The sequence below is a fragment of the Moschus berezovskii genome, chromosome Y (assembly GCF_049115385.1).
Source record: "Moschus berezovskii isolate FMDL1 chromosome Y, NW_MosBer_1.0, whole genome shotgun sequence".
Classification (NCBI taxonomy): domain Eukaryota; kingdom Metazoa; phylum Chordata; class Mammalia; order Artiodactyla; family Moschidae; genus Moschus; species Moschus berezovskii.
This window is the reverse complement of record NC_142489.1, coordinates 49,075,493-49,093,795: the sequence shown is the minus strand read 5'-3', so window position 1 is coordinate 49,093,795 and position 18,303 is coordinate 49,075,493.

Below are 18,303 nucleotides of genomic sequence, written 5' to 3'. Positions count from 1 at the left end.
TCTCATCCTCTATCGTCCCCTTCTCCTCCTGCCCCCAATCCCTCCCAGCATCAGGGTATTGTCTATTGAATCAACTCTTCGCATGGGGTGACCAAAGTATTAGAGTTTCAGCTTTAGCATCAGTCCTTTCACAGATTACCCAACACCGATCTCCTTTAGAATCAGTCCTTTAGGACTGGTTGGATTTCCTTGCAGTCCAAGGGACTCTCAAGAGTCTCTCCAAAACCACAGTTCAAAAGCATAAATTTTTTGGCACTCAACATTCTTCACCATCTAACTCTCACACCACTACATGACCACTGGAAAAACAATAGAATTGACTAGATGGACCTTTGTTGGCAAACTGATGTCTTTCCTTTTTAATACAATATCTAGGTTAGTCATCACTTTCCTTCTGAGGAGTAAACGACTTTTACTTACATGTCCATAATCACCATCTTCAGGGACTTTGGAGCCCTCCCCCCCAAAAAAAAAAAAAAAAAAAGCCTGACACTGTTTCCACTGTTTCCCCATCTATTTACATGAAGTGATGGGACCAGATGCCATGATCTGAGTTTTCTGAAAGTTGAGCTCTAAGCCAACCTTGTTACTCTTTCACTTTCATCAAGAGACTTTTCAATTCCTCTTTACCCTCTTCCATTTGGGTGGTGTCATCTGCATACCTCAGGTTATTGAAATTATTCCCGGCATTTTTGATTCCAGCTTCTTCCAGCCCAGCGTTTCTCATGATGTACTCTGCATAGAAGTTAAATAAGCAGGTGACAATATACAGCCTTGAAATACTCCTTTCCCTATTTGGAATAGTCTGTTGTTTCATGTTCGGTTTTAACTATTGATTCCTGATCTGCATATAGGTTTCTCAAGAGGTAGGTCAGGTGACCTGGTATCCCCTTCTCTTTCAAAATTTTCCACAATTTAGTGTGATCCAAACAGACAAATGGTGTGGCATAGTCAATAAAGCAGAAATAGATGTGTTTTCTGGAACTCTCGTGCTCTTTTGGTGATTGAGCGGATGTTGGCAATGTAATCTCTGGTTCCTCTCCCTGTTCTAAAAGCAGCTTGAACACCTGGAAGTTGACAGTTCATGTATTGCTCAAGTCTCTATACAGTCAGCCAAAACAATACTGGGAGTTGACTGTGGCTCAGATCAACCACACATGTTGAAAAAAATTTGTACTTACATTGAAGAAAGTAGGGAAAACCCCTTGATCATTCAGGTATAGCCTAAATAAAATATCTTTTGAGTGCAATCGCAAATGTCAAATTGATTCCAGGAATTAGATCTGAAAGAGAACTTTGTACAGAAGTTTGTGATACTGTACAAAATGAAGCAATGAAGAATATCCCCAACAGAAAGTAATGCAGAAGGCAAAATGGTTATCTGAAGAAGCCTTAAAAACAGCTGAGGAAAAGGAAACAAAAAGAGAGAGAAAGAGAGAGAGAAGTGGAAGGGAAAAAAGAACAGGAAATTTACACCCATATGAATGCAGAGTTTTGAATAGCTAAGGCTTATAAGAAAATCGTCCTCATTGATCTATGCCAAGAAATAGAGGAAAACAATAGAAAAAGAAAGACTAGAGATCTCCTCAAGAAAATTAAATTTACCAGGGGAACATTTTATGCAATGAAGGGCACAATAAAGGACACACATATTACGCACAATAAAGGACACACACACAATAAAGGACACACACATAAAGAGAAGAAGAAATATTAGAAGAGCTGGCAAAAACACAAAGAAAATGGTCAACCCTGAAAAGCACGATGGTATCATCACTCACCTAGACCCAGATATCCTAGAATGCATAGTCAAGAAGGCTTTAGGAAATATTAGTGAGAACAAACCTGGTGGAGGTGATGGCTATCCAGTTGAGATATTTCAAATCCTAAAATATGATGCTGTGAAAGTGCTACACTCAATGTGAAGGCAAGTTTGGAGAATTCAGCAGTGTCCACAAGACTGAAAATGATCACTCTTCATCGCATTCCCAAAGAAAGACAATGTCAGACTCTTTGCACTAACACACAATTGCATTCATCTCACATAAAGCAAAAAGTAATGCACGGAATTCTCCAGGAAGTTTTCAACAGTATGCAAAGGAAGAACTTCCAGTGGCTCAAGCTGCATTTAGAAAAGGCAGAGGAACCAGAGATTAAATTGCCCAAACCCGTTGTATGCTCAAAAAAGCAAACAAGTTCAAGAAACACATCCACTGCTTTATTGACTATGTCAAAACCTTCGGTTTGTGGAACACAAGAAGTGTGGAAAATTCTTCAAGAGAAGGGAATACCATACCACCTGACATGCCTCTTGAGAAACTTCTTTGCAGATAATGAAACAACAGTTATCATGGATGGGGAACAATGGCCTGGTTCCAACTTGGGCAAAGTAGCAACTCCAGGCTATATATTGTCACCGTATTTACTTATGTAGACTGCGTCATGTGAAATACCAAGCTGGATGAAGCACAAGCTGGGATCCCGTTTTTCAGGAGATATAGAAACAAACACAGTTATAGGATGACACCACCATTACGGCAGAAAGTGAAGAGAAACTAAGAAATCTCTTAATGATAGTGAAATTGGAGAGTGAAAAGTTTGGTTTCAACCTGAACATTCAATGACTGAAGTTCATGGCATCTGGTCCCAACTCTTCATGGCAAAGAGATGGGGAAACAGTGGAAACCATGGCAGGCTTTGCTTTCTTGGACTTCAAAATCACTGTAGATGGTGACTGCAGCCATAAAAGCTAGACAAATACAGACAGCATTTTAAAAAGCAGAGACATCACGTCCATCTAGTCAAAGCTATGGTTTTTCCACTAGTCACGTATGGATGTGAGATTTGGACCTTAAACCTGACTACTGAAGTACTGATATTGTGATCGATCGTATTGGAAAAGACGATTGAGATTTGCACTGCCTGTAGAAGGAAAGAGTGAATCCTAAAGAACTTGGTCATGAGTATTCCGAGAAATGCTGAAGCTGAATCTTCAGTATTTTGGCCAGTTGATGTGAAGAAAGACACTGTAAAACACTCTGATACTGGGAAAGACTGACGACAGAAGGAGAATTGGACGACAGAAATTGAGAAGTTTGGATGGCATCCTCATTTTCCAAATAACAGCAAGAGAGCTATTGCATCACCACTTGATGGAGATGTATTTGAGCAAGCTCTGGGAGTTTTAGATGAACAGGTAAGCCTGACATGCTTCAGTTGATGGGGTCATAGAGTGTAGGGTGGATGAGGGACAGAAATAACTTGAACTGAATGGTGGTGGGCTGTTTGCATCAAGGGATCCTAGGACAGTGATGTTCCTGAGAGCAGTTCAGAGCCTTCAGCTTTTCAGTCTTAGGACGAATGGAATAGCAGTCATCACAAAGATGTCCCGCTTCTTGAGCCAAAAATTCTGACATAAATTCCTTTCTTTCTCTGGGATCTCATCCTTGGCTGTGGATGGCAGAGAGGCAAAATGTCTCTCTGCACTTGAGGGATGGTTCTGAAAGTCTCACTGAAGGACAGTCTCTGATTTTTCTGTGGTAATCCTGAGTGAAATGTGCACCATGAGACTCTCTACCGCAGCCTTAAGAGGGCAAGAGAAAGGGAACCTTGGCATTTAGCAAGTTAGGGAGGCCTGGCCTGGAATCATGCCCTCTTGGAACAATTGGGAGAGGAATGCCACTTTCTGAACAATAGAACCATGAGTTGTGGGCCCAGGGCAGGCAGGCTCTCCAGGGTGTGATCTCTGTGGGGGTTCTGTGTATGTGTGTGTAGAAGTAAACTGTGGTGTTGCCAAAAAAGGAAGCCACCTGACCTTTTGGACTTCAAGTTCAGTGACTTGTTTCAGCAGAGGTGCTTTGGATCCATATGTACCTTCTTCATGATATTGCTTCAGACACAGTCCTGTCACATTCGCTTTGGCCTTTTGGATGCCTCGATTTGGACTTTCCCTGCTACAGGGAGACAACCATACGGGGAGGGGGAAGTGAAAACCTCTCCAAACAGACTATTAAACAATTAGGAGGCACAGGGGCACCTCTCTCAGAAGGTCTTGCGCCTGAGTGGGTACTGGGCCTGCCATAAGAGCATAGCATTGACAAACAATGATTTTGAGAGAGCTTGCTGAAATGGGGTGCTCAAAGTCAGTGCTGTCCAAAGCTCCATGCTATTTCTGGTGTGGCTGCTGGAATGAAAGTGCATGGAATGGAATCATGCCAATGTGACTGGCACTGTGAACCAGTCAATGTGATGGAGGAATACAGACTAGCACCACTCATTCAGTTGTCCACCATGAATGGACACACAACAAAAGAGCCCACACAACACTCTGAATGTCAGTCCTCCTCATGAGCATATCCCAACACTTTGTAACCTTCCAGAATAAACAATATAGATAGAAGAAGACACTAACTTGATTAACAAGTAAATGGAAGAAAACCACCAGAGAAAATGAGAGGTGCTTACCCAAGTCCATTATCCTGGACAAGCAAAGGTATGGTTCTGCATCTGTGAAAATTTCCTTTTAGCATTGGGTGTATCTGTGTCTCTGTGTGCACTCACTGTTCCAACACTGCATGAAAACTGTCAGAACTGGCCTGGCTGGCAGATTGAAGCCAGGCAATCAAGCCCAAGGATATCAGAGTGGCAGGAAGAGAGCACTCAGGGCCACTCAAGGAGATGCAAAGCAGCCACGAAACAGAATGGTCCAGATTACAAAGCAAAGTGATGGGGTATGCAGAACCACTACAAAGAGCTTTCTGTCTTTCTCAAATGCAGCAGTATTCTTTCAGCCACAGGACCAGGCACATCTTTCTTTTATGTAAGGTTTGGGAGCCTGATGGCTCTGTAGCATAAGGTGATGTTTCCTCCTGAGTAGAATTGCCCAAGAAAGGCAATGCCAACGAAGCTCAAGCTACCACTCAGGTACATTCAACTCGCACATGAGTAAAGTAATGCTGAAAATTCTCCAACCAGACTTCAGCAATACGTGAAACATGGACTTCCAGATGTTTAAGCTGGCTTTAGAGAAGGCAGAGGAACTAGAGATCTGATTGCCAACATTCTCTGGATCATCACAAAAGCAAGAGAGTTCCAGAAAAACATCTATTTCTGCTTTATTGACTATGCCAAAAACTTTGACTGTGTGGATCACAATAAACTGAGGAAAAGACTGAAAGAGATGGGAATACCAGACCAGCTGACTTACGTCCTGAAAAATCTTCATGCAGGTCAGGAAGCATCAGTGAAAACTGGACGTGGAAAAACAGACTGTTTCCAAGTAGGAAAAGGAGTACGTCAGGCTGTATATTGTCACCCTGCTCATTTAACTTATATGCAGAATACATCATGAGAAACACTGGGCTGGATGAAGCACAAGCTGGAGACAAGATTGCCGAGAGAAATATCAATCACCTCAGATATGAAGATCATACCCCCCTTATCGCTGAAAGTGAAAAAGAACTAAAGAGCCTCTTGATGAAAGTGAAAGAGGAGAGTGAAAATGCTGGCTTAAACTCAGAAAACTAAGATCATGGCCTCTGGTCTCATCGCTTCATGACAAATAAATAGGGAAAGAATCGAAAAAGTTGCTGACTTCATTTGTTTGATCTCCAAAATCACGGCAGATGGTGACTGCAGCCATGAAATTAAGAGACACGTGCTCCTCAGAAGGAAACTTATGACCAGTGTAGACAGCATAGTAAAAAGCAGAGACATTACTTTATCAACAAAGGTCCATCTTATGAAGGCTATGGTTTCTCCACTAGACATGTATGAATGTGAGATTTGGACTATTAAAAACAAAACAAAACTGAGCACTGATGCTTTCCAACTGTGGTGTTGCAGAAGACTCTTGAGAATCCCTTGGACTTCAAGGAGTTTCAAACAGTACATCCTCAAAGAGAGCAGTCCTAAGTGTTCTTTGTAAGGACTGATGTTGAAGCTGAAACTCCAGTAATTTGGCCACCTTATGTGAAGAACTGACTCACTGGAGAAGACCCTGGAGTTGGGAAAGATTGAAGGCAAGAGGAGAATGGGATGACAGAGGATGAGATGGCTTGATGGCATTATAGACTCAATAGAGATCAGTTTGAGCACACTCCTGTAGTTGATGATATACAGGGAGGTATGGCATACTGAAGGCCATGGGCTCATGAATAGTAGGACACGACTGACTGCCTGAACTGAACTGAACCTGCAGAATTTGCCAGTTTCCAACATCACTCAAGTCTTCGCAAATTTTTAAGCATCAGTGCTTTGTAGTGGATGGCTTAGAATGAACCTCCTGCTGCTCCCAGCCCCAAAGGGCTAAGGTGATAGGGTTAGTTGGCATGTGTTCTCACTTGGAGGCAGGAAGAAAACAGAACCACTTTGAAAGGGTCCCTGTACAGTAAATGAGCTGACTTCAATGCTCCTGGCACTGATGAGTCATGTCCTTTAGCGGGATGCTGACTTTGATATCCCTTAATTAGAGCTTCTTCATCTGTAATTCTCTTTATATAGAGAGAATTCCATCTCTAAATAGGGAATTCTCTGTAGGTCGCATATTGGCGTAAGTGCAAAATGTTTCTATGTGAAGCACAGAACATAGTGTTTCAAATATGAATGTATGCATGTAAATTCCATGTATGAATTATGGAATTCCCTATATTGCATATGTGGATTTCTCAACCCTCAATTTCCACAATGAAAATGGAGATCTCACTTGATCTTAGCCAAAAGGGTGCACAGTTTCATTTTCAGTTGTTTGTGAATCCATTTGGTAAGGGATAACACATTTGTTTACCAAACCTTGGAAGGAATGGCTGATGCAATTTGCAGTGGGAGAGTGAATTTCTATCTCCTTTTATAAGCTGCATATTACAGCTGTGAGTCTTCCCCTCTCTGCATTGCCTACAGCTGTGCACTAACTAAGGCATCACACAGAAAGGTAGATTTCATCCTGTCACCTGTATAGTACCTAAAACCATAGGAATGACATTACCAAGAATGTTCCCAAAGTTTAGAGCACATTAAACAAGACTAATGGTTCTAATGGTGGGAATCACTCACTCACACACACTCACACACACACACACACATAATGATCTCCTAATTAAGTAACAAATCTTACTGGTTGTAGTTCAGACAAGAACCCTCCCAAATCAGGCAGCACATGTTAATGCAAATTAGCATCTGGATAACTAATATAATTTTACACCTCTTCATTCAGCTAATTACTGAACAGTGCTGAATGTCACCAGAACACAATACTTAACAACGTGCATAGCTAACATTGTATATCTTCAATTGTGTCTCAATAACTAGTCAGGTAATAGACATTTTAGGAAGGACAAATAAAGTTGGCTTGGAGAATTTAGGGAGGATTTCCCTCATTTGAAATAATCATTTAAATGTCAAAGTTGAAGTATAGCTCTTATTTCATCCCAGTAGTTGACAAACGTGGTAGTGAGAGCCCTTCTAGCTAAACTTTAACTTCTGTGAATACCTTACTCAATCGCTAGTTAATCCCTTTACCCAAAAATCGGCTCAGACATTCTAAGTAGGGAGTGATCAAGTACCTACAGGCCATTGCATTAGAACTCCTGTTCTATCAAATTTTCTAATTCATGTCACAAATCAGTAAGTCCAGCAAGAAACCCTGAGAGCTAAGTGTGTCAAATAGGACCACTGGGAAAACAGCACTATAGGAATTACAAGGCTAAGACCCTGTGCTGCTAGGCGAATAGGGAATTTTTATTGAGAATAGAGTTTGGACATTCATCATATCCAGTCTTTTCTTTCTTAATGTGGTCCATTTCAGACTGGTACAAGTACTGCATGCAATTCAGCTTAATGCAGAAGGCAACTCACTTTTTTGAACAAGAGGGAACAAAATAACACCCCAAGAGATGTGGAATCAGGGCCTCAACTTGACAATGTAGGCTTTTTCAGTCTGGGTTTTAAGTATACTGAGCATGTTTAGAAGAAGGTCAGCATTCTAGATCCCACCAAGGACTTATTCAAATGACAGAAACTGGGAAACTCTCTTATAATAATCTAAAACAAACTTTTAAAAGATAGTTCTTTCTTCTAAAAAAGAAACTTCTTATCTCCTAGATATTTCTACATTATCTTTCCTTACTCCTAAACCTGCTTTAATATTTTTCTCAAAAAAATGGGAACTCAGTTCCAATTGTTAAAAAAAAAAAAAAATGGTACAGTCATCATTGACTTTCTTCCTACACAGGCCACATTTCAGTCTTTGGCAAATCTAGCATTTGAACACTTTTCATCTTCTTCACTTATACTGAAGGTTTCAAGTCATCATTACTGCTAACCTTCTTTATTTATTGTTGTTCCGTCATTAAGTCACGTCTGACTCTTTGTGATTCCATGGACTGCAGCACACCAGACTTCCCTGTCCATCACCAACTCCCAAAGCTTGCTCAAAATCATGTCCATCCTATCGGTGATACCATCCACCCATCTCATCCTCTGTCATCCCCTTCTCCTCCTGCCTTCAATCTTTCCCAGCATCAGGGTCTTTTCCAATGAGTTGGCTCTTTGCTTCAGTTGGTCAAAGTATTGGAGCTTAAGTTACAGCCTCAGTCCTTCTAATGAAATTTTAGGACTGATTTCCTTTAGGATTGGCTGGTTTGATCTCCTTGCAGTCCAAGGAACTCTCAAGCATCTACTCAACCAGAAGAATTTGAAAGCCTCAGTTCTGTCACTCTATCCTGTCAGTTCATTTTATTCCACTGTTACTACCCCTCAGTGATTTTCTGTATCATTTTGAGTAAAAATAAAAGTCTTTGCAGTTAAAATAAAAAAAGAAGAGAAAAGGAAAACAATGAAAATCTCTTTATTTCATATGAAAATCTGTATGCATATTTTTCTACATGAAAATGGGAATTAAATGTATTTCACCTATACATTCAGTTCAGTTCAGTTCAGTTCAGTTCAGTCACTCAGTTGTGTCCGACTCTTAGCGACCCCATGAACCACAGCACGCCTATACATAACTGGATGCTAAATTTCCTACATGACATCTGGAATTTTCTGTATTTCACTTATTAAATGCTAGCCATTGATTTTAGTATACAAAATAAGGAATTTTGATTCTTTCACATATGTCAATCTGGGCACAGATTTTCTTCCTTTAAATATGGAATTCTCTATATTTCACACATAAAAACCCAATCGCAGTTGGACTCCATTAAAAAATGAATTACCTATATTCCATTTAGCAAAATATGGGCCCAAATTCCAATTGTCTGTATTTCACAAATGAAAATCTCGCTCTGATTTTCCTACATGAAATATGGATTTCTATATTTTCCGTATTTGAAACTCTAGGCATGGTGCTTTTTTCCATGAAGTATGAAATCATTTTGTTTCATATCACCTATACAGTTGCCAGATTTCCTACTAGAAATATGGAATTACTTATTTCACATAGGCAAAGCAATGCCTATATTCCTATTTGAAATATCAATTCTCTACAATTTACATATGAATATTTGGTGACGATTTTTTTTCCTACATTACATGTAGAATTTTCTACACTTCACAGCTAAAAATCAGGATAGTGACTTTTCCTAAAAGGAATGAGGAGTTCTTTTTCTTGAACAAGAACATTTGGGTGCAGATTTTCCTACATGAAAAATGGAAGTCTCTGCTTTTCAATTCTTTACCATCTATGCCACTAGGGAACTTGAATGGTTTTTGGAAGACTTGCAATCTCTTTCTAAAATTAACCTCGAGAAAAGATGTCCATTTCGTTATAGGGTTCTGGAATGTGAAAACAGAGAATCAGAAGATACCTGGTGTAATGGGCATGTTTGGTCTTGGTGTATGAAATGAGGTGGGACAAAGACTAGCAATGTTTTGGCAAATAGAAAGGATGAAAATGAAAATAGTGACAGACAGTTTTCTTCGGTTCCAAAATCTCTGGGGACAGTGACTATATCCACGAAAATAAAAGACCTGTGCTCCTGGGAAGAAAAGCTATAATAAGCCTAGACATAGACACAATGTAATGAAAAGGAGAGACATTTCTTTGGCAATAAAGGTCCATATAGTCAGAGCTATGCTTTTACCAGTAGACATGTATGGATGTGCTAGTTTCACTATAAGGAAGGCTGATTGCCGAAGAATTGAGGCCTTGCACCTGGGTGCGAAAGATGCCTCTTGAAAGATCCTTGTCCAGTAAGGAGATCAACCCCACCAATCCTAAGGGAAACTAACCCTAAATATCCATTGGAAAGACTGAGGTTGAAGCTGAAATTACAATATTTTGGCAACCCTGGTGTGAAGAAATAATACATGGGAAAAGATTGAGGTTCTGCCTTGTCACTGAAAAAAATAATTATTATGGGCTCTGATACGGGTAGATGGAGGACAGGAGGAGAAGGGAACGACAGAGGGTGTGATTGTTGGACAGCATCACTTGACTCCATGAACATGAGTCTTAGCAAAGTATTGGAGATAGTAAGAATAGGGAGGTCTGGAGTGCTGCTGTCCACAGTCTTGCAAACAGTTGGACATGACTGAGTTAGAGAATATCACCAACAACTGTATTTCACATATATCAATCGGGATGAGATTTTCGACCTTGAAACATGGAATTCTCTATATGTCCATAGAAAAATTAGATATTCCTGCTTTCTCTACTTCTTTAATGAATGTCTTGGTACAGAACTTACCTCCTAAACTATGACAGTTTGAATATATCATGCACCAAAATCTGAATTAAAATATTTTGACATGGAATATGGACATGAAAAATGACATGGAATATTTGATATTTCAAATATGAAAATCTATGGATAAATTTTCATATGTGAAATAACATGTGATTATGGATGCATTACCAAATTTTCTGTTTCATATGTTGAAATTACACTAGATAGTCCTAAATGAAAGGTAAAATTCTCAGTTTTACATAAGAACCACTACGTGCAGGTTTTAGGACATGAACTATCAAACTCTCTAAAATTCACAAATGAAAATCTGTGGACAGATTTTTCGATTAAAACTAGGGAATTTTCTGTATATTATATGAAAGTATGGACACAGAATTTTCTGCATGAAATAGGATATCTTGATGCAATTTGCAGATTTCTCATTTGAAAATCCGTGTGCCGCTTTTGTCATGAAATACAGATTTCTCTGCATTTCATATTTGAAAAATGGCATCGTTTTGCTACAAAAAAAATATGGAATCTTCTATTTCATATAAGACAATGTGATTTTCATGTTTGAGCAATAAAACTCTCTATATTTGACCGAAACAATCTTCCGACAAGAAATACGGAATCTGGTATAATTCACATTTGAAAATCTGAGCTCAGATTTGCTCATATGAATTACAAAGCCTCTATTATTCACATTTGAAAAGCTGTGTCAGATTTTTCGCGCGTAAAATACGGAATTGTCCATGATTCAGAAGAGCTGACTCATTTGCAAAGAACCTGGTGGTGGGAAAGATTGAAGGCAGAAGGGGATGACAGAGAATGAGATGTTTAGATGACATCATGGTTTAAATGGACATAAGTCTGGTTAAACTCTGAGAGTTGGTGATGGACAGGGAGGCCTGGTGTGCTGTTGTCCATGGGGTCGAAAAGAGTCAGACACAACTGAGCAAATGAACTGAACTGATGATTCAAAAATTAAGATCTTGGACGAGCAAAGAGATATAGAATCAACTTATTTCTCGTCTGACTGATACCTGATTTCCCTATTTACATTTATAATTCTCTGTATTGCATTGATGAAAGTCCATGTGAAATTTTCCCAAAATGAAATACGAAATAAACTCTACGTGTCACATGAAAGTCTGGGTGCAAATATTTCTACAGGAAAATGTGTAAATCTCTATAGTAACATGTGAATATTTAGATTTTGGATTCCCCACATGGCCAGCGGAAATCTGTATATTTCACTGTAAAAATTTTGATGCCATTTTCCTGCATGAAATACGGAATGATCTCTATTTCTTGTTGAGAAAACCTGGGCAAAAACTTTTGCACATGAAATATGGAACCTCAGCAATTAATTCATGAAAATATGGGTGTAGATAGTCTCATATGCATTTTGGAATCCTCTAAATTTCACCTATAAAACCAAGGCACTTACTTTCTGACATGAAATATGGTAGTCTTTATATTTTTTATTTCACCATTTAGGTGTAACTATTTCAACTGATATATGGAATTCTCTATATATCACTATTTAGATCTGCTAGCAGATGTACCTGTAAGCAATATGGAATTCTCTATATTTCACATATTAAAATGATGGCGTTTAAACATGAAATAAGGATTTTTGTTCATTTCACACAAAAAAACCAGGGTGAATATTTTCTGACAAGACATATGATCCGTATATAGTTCAGATGTTGGTAATTTGATCTGGGTTCCTCTGCCTTTTCTAAAACCAGCTTGAAAAGACAAAGGAATGAGAGATCAAATTCCTAACATCTGCTGGATAATTGGAAGAGCAAGAGAGTTCCAGAAAGACATCTATTTCTGCTTTATTGCCTATGCCAAAGCCTTTGAGTGTATGAATTTTCCACAATAAACTGTGGAAAATTCTGAAAGAAATGGGAACACTAGACCACCTGACCTGTTTTTCAGAAACTTATATCTAGTTCAGGAAGCAACAGTTAGAACTGGACGTGGAAAAACAGAGTGGTTCCAAAAAGAAAAAGGAATACATCAAGGTTGTATATTGTCACCCTGCTTATTTAAATTATATGCAGAGTACATCGTGAGAAACTCTGGGCAGGAAGAAGCACAAGCTAGATTCAAACTGCTGGGAGAAATATCAATAACCGGAGATATGTTGATGACACCACCCTTATCGCAGAGAGTGAAGAGGAACTGAAAAGCCTCTTGTTGAAAATGAAAGAGGAGAGTGAAAAAGTTGGCCTACAGCTCAACTTTCAGAAAACTAAGATCATGGCATCTGGTCCCATCACTTCATGGAAATAAATGGAGAAACAGTGGAAACACATCAGGCTTTACTTTGGGGGGCTCCAAAATAACTGAAGATGGTGATTGCGGACATGAAATTAAAAGACGCTTACTCCTTGGAGGGAAAGTTATGACCAACCTAGGCAGCATATTAAAAAGCAGAGACATTACGTTGCCAACAGAGGTCCGTCTAGTTAAGGCTATGGTTTTTCCAGTGGTCATGAATGGATATGAGATCTGGACTGGGAAAAAGGCTGAGTGCTGAAGAATTGATGCTTTTGAACTGTGGTTTTGGAGAAGGGTCTTGAGAGTCCCTTCGACTGCAAGGAAATGCAACCAGTCTATCCTAAAGAGATCAGTCCTGGGTGTTCATTGGAAGGACTAATGTTGAAGCTGAAACGCCAATATTTTGCCACTTCATGCGAAGAGCTGACTCATTGGAAAAAAAAAAACCCTGATGCTGGGAGGGATTGAGGGAAGGAGGAGAAGGGGACGACAGAGGATGAGATGGCTGGACGGTATCACTGACTTAATCGACATGAGTTTGGGTAAACTCCGGGAGTTGGTGATTCACAGGAAGGCCTGGGGTGATGTGTTTCACAGGGTCACAAAGAGTTGGACACGACTGAGCGACTGAACTGATAGTTGATTTGAGAACGGATGCCTTAATAAATACCAGATTTTCTTGTACCTACAGCCATAATGGGGATGTCATTCAACATATCAATATAGCCGGTTAAAGATTTTTGTAAAGCCTAAATTCCTGTGAATGAAGAACTATTGTTTTTGAAATAAATAATAAAGGGGATTTTAAAAAGCACACAGATTGTCATTCATCCATAACAGATAGGTAAAAGACGTTGTGTGACAAATACAATGAACATCTCAAAGAAGTAATGCAATAGAATTAAATACAACAAATTAAAAACACTAGAATATATAAAATGTACAAGTACTAGAGAGAGTTGACTGTTGATGGTTCTGTCCCACCTCTTTTATGGTAATTTTTCTTTTGGGGAAAATTTTTCAATCTTTAGACATGCACATATGCAGCAAAACATAATGTACAGTCACTTTAATTTTTATTGCTCTTTTCTTAATAAGTGTGTTATGAATTTAGATATAGTTTTCTGAGATTTGCACTGCATTTCTCATTAAGGTGCACACATTTTCAGTTCTACTTTTGACTTCCAAGATAATGTGAGATTCATTAAGAATAATGATGTTTAAAAAAGATTATTATATTTTAAAACTTTTATTATTATTATTATTATTTTGGAGTATACTTGCTTTACATTGTTCGGTTAGTTTCTCCCCTAAAGTAAAATTAGGGAATGCTGCAGTCCTTCAGGTCATGAACACTAGTAAACAAGATAGTGACTAAACAGCAACCACACATCTATCTCCATGTTTTTGACTTCTTTCTATATCTGGTCACCACAGTGTCTTAAGTAGACTTCCCTGTGCTGTACATATAGATCAAAAGTATATATGCTTCTTTTGTAATCTCCCAGTTGCTACCACCACCAGGCATTACATCCTTGATAACCGTATATTTCTTCTCCATTGCTTTGTCCCTATCTATTCTTCTCATAGAGAATCATCTATTCCAGTTTTACCTAGATCCCATATATTTGTGTTAATATGTGATATTTCTTTTCCTCTTTTGTCTTAGCTTCATTGTATCTGACACTGTCCCTGTCCTTCTACATCTATGCAATTTACCTGATTTCATTCCATCCTAAGACTATGGTATGTATGTCCCAACTCATTTTATCCATTCCTCTCTAGATGAATGGATATTTCTGTTGCTTCCATGTCCTGCTATTGCAACTATTGCTGCCATCAATATTGTGGTTGTGCATCTTTTGAAATTATGATTTTCCTCATGAAAATTATTGGCAATTATTGGGATTTCTTGAACATATGGTAGCTTCATTCTTATTTCTAAATGAACCCTGTTCTATTCTCCATTTTAATCGATCATTGTGCCTTCCTAGACACCGAACAGGGTTGTTTTGTTTACTCAACACCCTCTTCAGAATTACTTTTGTGTGGATTTTTTTTTTTTATATATATGAGTATTCAGACAAATGTAAGTTGATACCCTCACTGAAGACTTTATTTCACTAACTCTTACAATTAGTGATGCTGAGCATCTTTTCCATTATTGTTGGACATCTGTATGTCTTCTTAGGAGAAATGTCTATTTTTTCATCTATTCATTTGTTCCAATTCGGTTGTTTGTTTTGATATTATTGAGCCACATTAGATGCTTCCATATTTTGGAGATTCTTCTGTTGTCATTATCTTCAGTTGCAAATGTTATTCCCATAATGAGACTTCATTTTTGCCTTGATTATGGGTTGGCTGTGCAAAATGTTTTAGTATAATTAGGTCTCTTTATTTAATTTTGGTTTTATTTTCATTTCAAAGTAGGTAGGTAAAAAAAAAAAGTTGCTGCTGCATGTCATGTCACAATGTATTCTACCCATTCTTTCCTCAAATATTATTGACTTACAGTTTCTGGGCTTATATGTAGGTCTTTAACCCATCTTGAATTTGTCTTTTTCTATGGTGCTAAGGACTCACTGGAAAAGATTCTGATGCAGGGAAAGGTTGGGAGCAGGAGGAGAAGGGGACGACAGAGAATGAGATGGCTGGATGGCATCACTAACTCAATGGGCATGAGTTTGAGTGAACTCCGGGAGTTGGTGATGGACAGGGAGGCCTGGCGTGCTATGATTCATGGGGTCGCAGAGAGTCGGACATGACTGAGCGACTGAACTGAACTAAACTGAAGGAGTGACTGAACTGCACTGCACTGAAAGGAGTGACTAAAGTTGATCCACTGGAGGAGTGAGTGGCTAACCACCCCCTTATACTTGCTACGGGACTTCCATGAACTATATAAAAAGGCAGCACGGTATGACTCCAAAACATGATCACCCAGGATGGTAGGTGCCAAATATGCTGCTTGGGAGGAGCAGAGGGTAATAACTAATGTTTCCAGAAAGCAATAAATGGTTGCCCCAAAGTGGAAATAAACCTCATTGCTTATGTGTCTGGAGATGAAAGTAAAACGGAAAGCTATAAAGAACAGTATTTCAAGGCAACCTGGAATGTTAGATCCATGAAAAATTTAAATTGAATGTGGTATAATAGGAGACGGCAATAGCCAACTCATTACAAAAAACCTGATACCGGGGAAGATCGAAGGCAATAGGAGAAGGGGAAGAGAAGGATGAAATGATTGGATAGCATCACCTATGCAATGCATATGAACTCGGGCAAACTCCAAGAGGTGGTGAGGGACAGGAAGGACTGGCACGTTGCAGTTCATGGCATCCCAAAAAGTCAGACACAACTCGGTCACAGAAGAATAACCAGGTACTGTTCTAACTGTAATCTTTTACTTTTAGCTGTCCAGATTTTCCAGCTTAACTTGTCAAATATATTATCTTCTTGCCATTGCATATTGCTGCCTTCTTTGTCATAGATTAGGTGATCATTTGGGAAAGAGATTATCTTATGGTTTACTATCTGTTCCATTGGATTTAATCCCAATATTGTGTCAATTGCATGCCAGGTTGAAAACTGTAGGTTTTTGTATAGACTGAAGTGAGGAAACCTGAGTCCTGCAGATCAGTTTTTCTTTCTTCAGTTTGCATGGTTATTCAAAGTCTTTGTGTTTCCATCAAGTTGTAAAGACTTTTTGTTGTTGTTGTTCTATTTCTGTGAAAAATGTCATTGGTAATTTAATAGGGATGACATTGAATCTGTAAACTCGTTTTTATAGTGTAGCTAGTTTCACATATTGATTTTTATAGTCCAAATGATAGTATATCTCTCATTCCATTTGTGTCACCTATGATTTGTCTCATCCATACCTTACTCTTTTCGGGCCACAAGTCTTTTCTCTGGTTAGACAGGTTCATTCTCAAGGATTTTATTTTTCTTGTTACAACGGTGAATCAGATTGTTTCCTTAATTTTTGTTTTTTGTTTTTTCTTGTTATTTATAGGAATGCAGGTGATTTTTTCCTGTTTATTTCTTTACCCAACCACTTCCGTATTAATTTTCTGGTGCAATCTTAGGAGTCTCTGAAATGTAACATTTTTCAGCAAACAGTGACTTTCTTGCGTCTTCTTTATCAGTTTGCTGGTATTTTTTTTTCCCCCTTCACTGATTGCTGTAGCTAGGAGTCCCAAGATTATGTTGAATAACAGTGGTGAGAATGGCAAACTTTGTCTTTTTCACAACCTTAGGCAACATGCTTTCAGATTCCACCTCTGAAAAACATAGTAGTGCTGGGTTTATTCATACATGGCCTTTATTAAGTTGAAGATGATCCTCTCTGTTCCCACTTCTTGTACAGCTTTTATCATAAATGAGTCTTTAATTTTGTCAAAGGTGTTTTCTGCATTGTATCTTAGATGTGTTCAAGACCTCTACTTGGAAACGTTTAGTATCTTTCATTGTTCTTTTCTTCTCTGGCCACCTGATGCAAAGTGCTGTCTCATTAGAGAATGCTCTGATACTGGGAATAATTGAAGGTAAAAAGGAAGTGGGTAACAGATGATGAGAGGATTAGATAGCATCACAAACCCTATGGACATGAGTCTGAACAAATTCTGGGAGTTAGGGAAGGTCAGCCTGATCGGACACAGTCCATGGGGTGGCAAAGGGATGGGCATGAATAGCTGACTGAACAACAATAGCAAAACATTCTTTCCTGTTAATGACAGTAGTAGTTATCCATGACTACTTCATTTTCTATCTCGCCATACCCTATCTATATCTCAGTTGCACTACTTTCACCACGTACCATGCAAAGATTCAGCCATGTTTGTTGTTATTACTGCCCCCCAAATGGACCGAAGTATATGTGATTTCTCAACTACACACGATCCAATGGTCTCCTAACCATTCTCCAGCATCCATTTATGTTCCTCAGAAACTCTCTACCTCGCTATAGGCAGAGAAAATAGTCACTCATTAGCGAAGCCATGGGATAGAAAGCAAGTTCTTGAGAATAAATACCCTTTCAGGCTTCTGTATTCTAACTTTGTCTCAGTCTTCACATTGTTCGCTTAAGTCTCATTTCTTAAATCACACTGAAGTTTCATTGTGTTCTGTTCTCCTCAGTCTCACTGTGCAGACACTGTTCCGTTTTCCTTGATTTTTCTTTTTAATTAATGTCTATGAGATCTTATTTTAAATTCTTCAGGAAACTATTTTTCACTTTACAAATCATTTTGAGATTTTAATTTTAGATTGACATTTTTGATGAGCTTTGATAGACTGTCCTCTCCAAAAGGAATAAATTATGACAACCCACATCTAT